The sequence below is a fragment of the Cupressus sempervirens genome, chromosome 5 (assembly GCF_028749045.1).
Source record: "Cupressus sempervirens isolate cs-2001-9-10 chromosome 5, ASM2874904v1, whole genome shotgun sequence".
NCBI classification, from domain to species: Eukaryota; Viridiplantae; Streptophyta; class Pinopsida; order Cupressales; family Cupressaceae; genus Cupressus; species Cupressus sempervirens.
Window position 1 is genome coordinate 69,647,737 of NC_143122.1, and position 6,516 is coordinate 69,654,252.

General features: G+C 35.5%; 1 pseudogene; it reads left to right on the plus strand.

Annotated features, from left to right (window-relative positions):
- Nucleotides 1-2,599: 2,599 nt before the first annotated feature.
- Nucleotides 2,600-3,812, plus strand: LOC149554591 (beta-phenylalanine coenzyme A ligase pseudogene; annotated as a pseudogene).
- The last annotated feature ends 2,704 nt before the right edge of the window (nt 3,813-6,516 follow it).

Genomic DNA, 6,516 nt, shown 5'->3' on the forward strand with positions numbered 1-6,516 from the left:
GCAAGGTCAGTGTGTTCCAAACTCATCAGATATTGCACCAATTTTCTTCTTTTTATGCTTATAATTAGGATATTGAAAGAAAAATTTAGAGCCTTTATTTCTTCCTTAATCCAGTGAAGACGTGCCCTAATCTTAGCCCCTTGGCCCTTATAGATATCCAATTTTTGTAGTTGAGCCTCAATGACAGCAATAGAGTTTTGGATATTTTCATTATAAGGGTTGGAATTTAGCATTTTTCTAGCATTTTCCAGCTTCCCATGGAGAGATTTCTCTCTACATTTTCGTCTCCAAGCCATTCTTCGACCAAAGGATTGAATAAAGCTCACATATTGATTCAAAGCATAGCACCACCAATCAATCCAAGAATCCCCCTCTTTGGGTTCTGGTAGAGAATTCCATATTCCTATTAATGCAGCAACACAATTTAGGTTCTTGAGATGAGAAGTATTCAGTTTGTAAGGCAATTGAGATGAAGATCTTGCCTTTTGATTAATAGAAAGAGAGAAAATGATAGGAAAATGATCAAAAAGGGTAGTAGAGTAATCCACAAGCAGCACAAACCCTGCGGAGAGGTTCTCTAATTGGATATTGTGTGAAACATAAAATCTATCCAATCTACTCATCTTCCTATTAGTACAGAATCTACAATTTGACCAAGTAAACCAGTTCTCAACATTGGTGGAAAATTGATTGTGGATAGGATCCACCACTCCCAATAAATTACAACAATATATCCATTTATCAAATTCTTCTTTGCCAAGTTTTTAATAATTATACCAACTACGATCAGCATGATGCTCAACCATATTAAAATCCCCTCCCAACACCCAATCAGCATTAGGAAGATTTTTCGCCATCCAATCCCAAAGAAATGTTCTATTTTTGGGATCATTAGGAGCATAGATAGAACAAAATCCTATGGGCTGTCCATTGATAACAGTACGTACCCAAACACAACAGTGAGAAGGGTCTTCACCATTGTCAATGACAAATTTAGCAATCCAAGGAGCCAAACCAATAATTGCCCCACCACTACCATCTCTATGTGCAGAATGAAAGAAAGTAGCTTCCTTCCAAGTATTGAATAAGGTAAATTTGAGGCGCTCATTGCTTAATTTGACTTCTTGAAGGAAAAGCACATCTAATTTCCATTTCAATAAAGTCTTTTTTACACCATGTTTTCGTTGAGGGAGGGAGAGCTCTCTCACATTCCAAGACAACATTTTGCAGTTCATGATGAACTTGGGTAAGTGTTGTCATCCTCTTGTGGCAAAATCCCAAATCGATTTGAGAGAGACACTGAGAGCTCCTGAGTTTGGCAACCTTCCATAACATGTGAAGGAGATCTTGATCTTTGGCGAGAACTAGGAGGAGGAGAAGGAGATATTCTTTAAGAAGACTTTTGAATGCTTTGAGACTTAGGTGGAGAAGGATCTGTAGAGGTGAGATGAGTATTTGGAGCAGAAGATGGTAGTTCCTTCCTCTTCCTCACAGTCATCCATTTCTCAGACATAATGGCATCTTTGTAAGTCCCATGACTCTCGGTAGATACAATAGGAGATGGCTGAGGCATGGAAGTAGGGGACAATGACTTAGTAGGGGCTGATGAGTCCGCAACAAGTTTAGCATTAGACAAGGCAGATGAATTATGCTTCATACTATTTTGGCCAGGAGTTGAAATAGACTGGGTTCTTAGAACCCTAGGCTTCCTAACAGGACAATCTCTAATAAGATGACCTTCTTGATGACAATAAAAACATGCATTGGGTTTGTTCAAATATACTATTGGCTGCTCCAATTCAAATCCTGGACCAAACAATCTAATATTCTCAGGCAAAGGAGTGTTCGGATCCATTTCTACACACACTCGTGGGTGGACACACAAGCTAGAAAATTTATCAGTTGGCTACTTACACCACATGACTCTACCAAGTTGAGAAGCAATATTTTTAAGAAAAGGTCGGAAGGCCAAATTAAGATATGGAAATTCAAGCCACATAGGGAAGCATGCACGGGAGGGGACCTCTGGATGGAAATCAAACGTCCAAGCTTGACGATAGCAGACTTGGCCACAGATAACCCATGTCCCATACTAAAGAACTACTTGGGCTTGCTCAATAGTTTTAAATATGCAAGAAATGTAGCCTTTACCTAGTCCCCTTATAGTTTCAATATCCCATCCCCTGTTTTCCCAATTTAGTTTTGCCCATTTGTAGAAATCAATTTCTGACGGTATCCCCCTTTTAAAAAAAAATGACAGTTCTGGTTTGATATTCAACAATGTATTCAGTAACATCATCCGTGAGTTGGAACTCAAGAGTTTTACCTTGATCTATAGCTGAAGATTCAAGGTCAGAGTTATAGCCATCAAGAACTCATGCCCTCCATAATTTCAAGATGTACCAAAAATTAATAAATACATCCAAATTTTGTCAACTCCAATGGAGTGACCCCATATCTTGGTTGACCTAAACAACCATCATCTCAGCTGCAAAGGAGTACCATTGTCGTTGTCCTCTTAACATGAACATTTAGCTAGCATTGCTCTTGATATGATGCAAGGATTGAGAGAAATCTTTTGTTTTTGAAGCAACTAAAGATGGCTCTGCAGGTGGATTCTAGAAGTGGATACTACAATGAAACTGGCATTTACTACAACAAGCGAAAGCCATTAAATCTTCCCCGAGACGAGTACTTGAGCCTCCCATCTTTTGTCTCGCAGCAAACCCATTATGGTAAGATCACCTACATTGACTATGCAACTGGATGCCAAATCACCTTCCCCCAACTATGGAAAAGTATTAAATCCTTAGCTGTAGGATTAGCCGAAATGGGTATCAAGAAAGGCGATGTAATTCTCATCCTCTTGCCCAATTCAATCTACTTCCCCATCATCTCCATGGCAATCATGTATGTCAGTGCAATTGTCACAACCACCAATCCACTTAACACAGCTTTAGAGATCAAAAAGCAGGCCAGAGATTCATCTGTTGAAATGGCCTTCGTTACACCACAACTGGTAAACAAATTGGCTGATACCAACCTACCATCAGTTCTCATCTCCAAAATGCCAGGTTTGAATCAGGAAACAACCAACAATGGCAGCTACTATGGCACAAGGTCTTTGGGAGAGCTAATGGCAACAGATCCTGTAAAAGCCCCAAATGCGAGAATAAGGCAGGATGATACTACTACCTTGCTTTACTCCTCAGGCACCACTGGCCTCAGCAAAGGCGTCATCTCCACACACAGAAACCTCATCTCCATGACTTGTGTTTTTATGAAACCTGCCAATTATAACAATTGCTTTTTGTGCAATGTGCCCATGTTTCACATCTATGGCGTTGCAACTTTTGCATGTGGGCTGCTGGCCACTAGATCTACTATTGTTGTTCTATCTAAGTTTGAGTTGGGGGAAATGCTTGGGGCAATTGAGAAGTACAGGGTGACTCATTTGCCTCTTGTGCCCCCAATATTGATGGCTCTCGCTAAAACAGAGATTGCTAACAAGTATGACTTGAAGTCTCTGCATTCTGTGACGTGTGCTACGATACCCCTCAGCAAGGAGTTAACTAAAGAGTTTATTTCTAGATTTCCCTCCGTTACACTAATGCAGGTAAAACTTAGCCCTCATTGTTTTGAGTTTGTTCTATCTCTTGATCCGTGTTTTGGTAGAAAAAGAAACAATCTAATAACAAGCTTGAAACCATCTACATCACTTTTCATTATTCATGAAATGTACAACAATTGTCTAGACTCTGAATCATGAATATGCTTTGGACTACTTTTCAGACCTAATTCGATATTTGTAGTTTCAACTATCGATGTTTTTAAAACCATGAATGTCTCAGATTGAAAACAACCATAGTTTCAAAATTTGCTATACATTCCATTCTTATGTTTTAGATTGAATTAGATCACCCTTCATGATGCATCTTCAAGATCTATGGATCATGAAAGGGCATAGATCTTGAAGATGCATCTCAAGTGTTTATCTTTTCAGAAATTGTTACAAAAGGTTTTGATTTTATTTTTAACATCAAAACTGCGAAGCTCAGTAACTACTAACTGCTCGGTGATAACTATTGCACTGCACACTGTCTGTTTTCACTCAATAACCTCTGGAATGCTCAGTGTGCACTACTGAACTACTGAATTTACTTGGCAACCACTGAATGCTCGATAAACACTGGAGACTGAGTGATGAACTCAGTAACCATATAGAACTATGAATAAGTGTTGTCACTAAAGGCAAACATAACTTAATGCCAACAATCTAGATCATATGTTTTAATAAAAATGATTTTTATATAGAAATAATCAAATTCAATCATTCTGATAAGTCAGCCTGAAAGATGACACAACTTTGTACTTTTACCCTGGTGCTCCATTATTGAAGGACGAGGAGAAGGGAAGGTGAAGGAGGAAGAGGCCGAGAGGGGGGGAAGGCGAGTAGGGAAAAAAGAGAAGTAGAGAAGATAAGATAAGGTGAAGACCATGAAGAAAATGATGAGGAGGAGAAGAAGTCAAAGAAAAAAGAAAAGAACAATAATGAACATGAAGGCCAGGACCAAGGAGAAGGGAAGGTGCAAAAGGAGGAGGAGAAGGGCGAGGAGAACAAGGTGGACGAGAGATTGAGGAGAAGTAGAAGAAGAAATAAGAGAGGAGATGAAGAAGCCGAACAAAGAGGAGGAGATGAAGAAGGAGGGGGCCCCAGAGGGAGAAAGAGAAAAATGATGAGGAGAAGGAGAAGAGGGGGGACAAGACATGGAAGAAAGGGTTTGAAGAAGGAGAAAGAGTAGAAGGATGCAAAGAAGAAGAAAGGGGAAAAATAAGAGGAGGAGAAAGAGAAATACGAAGAGGAGATAAAGATGTGTAGAGAAAAATCTTTTGATGGTCTTAGTATTGAGTTTGTTGTTATCTTTGATAGTTAGTCAAAATGCTAAAGAGTCAATGTATAATTATATAGAAAATAGAAGAATCTAACCTGAAGTAACTCCCAATCAAAATACAATGTAAGTATTTGGCATCCATAGAAACTAAAGATTGTGATCACGATTTTTAAAACAAGACACTAGAGCATTGAATATATATAATACTATCAACGTAATTCGTGTACCCTTCAAGATACAAGTACTAATTTATTATGTGATGACATATCAACAACTTCTAATATTGAAAAATAAAAATAATGTTTTGCCTACTAGAATTAATTTTTGAAGACCACCATTGTTTTGTGTTAACTATTGTTAATAATTTTTTATATTTTAATCCGAATCGCTTTTTTTCCAATAAAATTTAAAAATATATACTTTTATATGTTCTGGCACGGGTGTGACTCCGTATAACATTTCATTGATAATGTTTAACTAATTCTGATGTGATATCAACCATACTTTTCCACATTGTAGACAATGGGCGGTGGGCTAAACGAACAAGGAGTTAAAATGTGCGGATTTACTATAATTGTTTTAAATAAATAGAGATAATAATCAATTTAGCATAAAAAGGAGTTTTGAAAAAACAGAATTGAACCGACAATACAAATTTGAGCATGTGAAATTTGAATGAAGGGAATCGGATTATTATTGAAGAGTAAGACTCATAATTTTTAAAAACTTGTGAAAGAAGATAAAATATGAAACGATTGTTTAAATTGACGTTTTTCTATTTCAATTATTTCATTATTATAGAACATAAAAATACTTTTTCCTATGCAGCCATCACAATTTAATTTTCTATTAAATAAAGAATTGTTTTCTTCTAAAATTACTTTTGGTAAAATTAAGATTCTAATAGATGAATAAGCAGCTGCCACTAATTGCTCATAAAATGATATTATTACCAGTTTACCATTAATCATTTAAAATAAAATTATATTAGGACATTTCTTATCTGAAAAAAAATTTCTATACATATCACATTTATATCTTTAATACAATATATAATATCAAATTTAAGACATACAGAATAATAATAGGTCAATTAAGAATTTAGTACTCCTAATATTTTATTTAATCTATTAAACATTTGAAAATATGTAATTTTTTAGAAAATAAATTAATAATTTTAATATAAATCAATTTTTAAAAAATGATAATTATTTATTTATTTAAATTATTGTGTGTGTAGTTTTAAAAAATTTAATGATTAATTTACGTGCTGAAAAAATTGAGTGCAATAGATATATGGTATTGGAACTTCAGTATAAATTTACAATGTAACATAAAGAGACAAAGTAACTTTTATTACTATATATAAAACTCTGTTGAATTCGCTGCAGTTATATTTATTGATCTTAATTGTGTATTTTTTTAATTTTCATGATCATACTTAGTAATTCATCAATAGAAGAAGTAAACATGGAGAAATGTCATTGAATATGTAGTTGTAAATTTCTTGAATTGAGGAATGAAACTATATATGTGATCTAATGTTAACTAACACTAACAAACATTGAATGTGATCTAAAAGATTGATATAAAAATTCTAAATTTCATATCTTAAATTGTCATT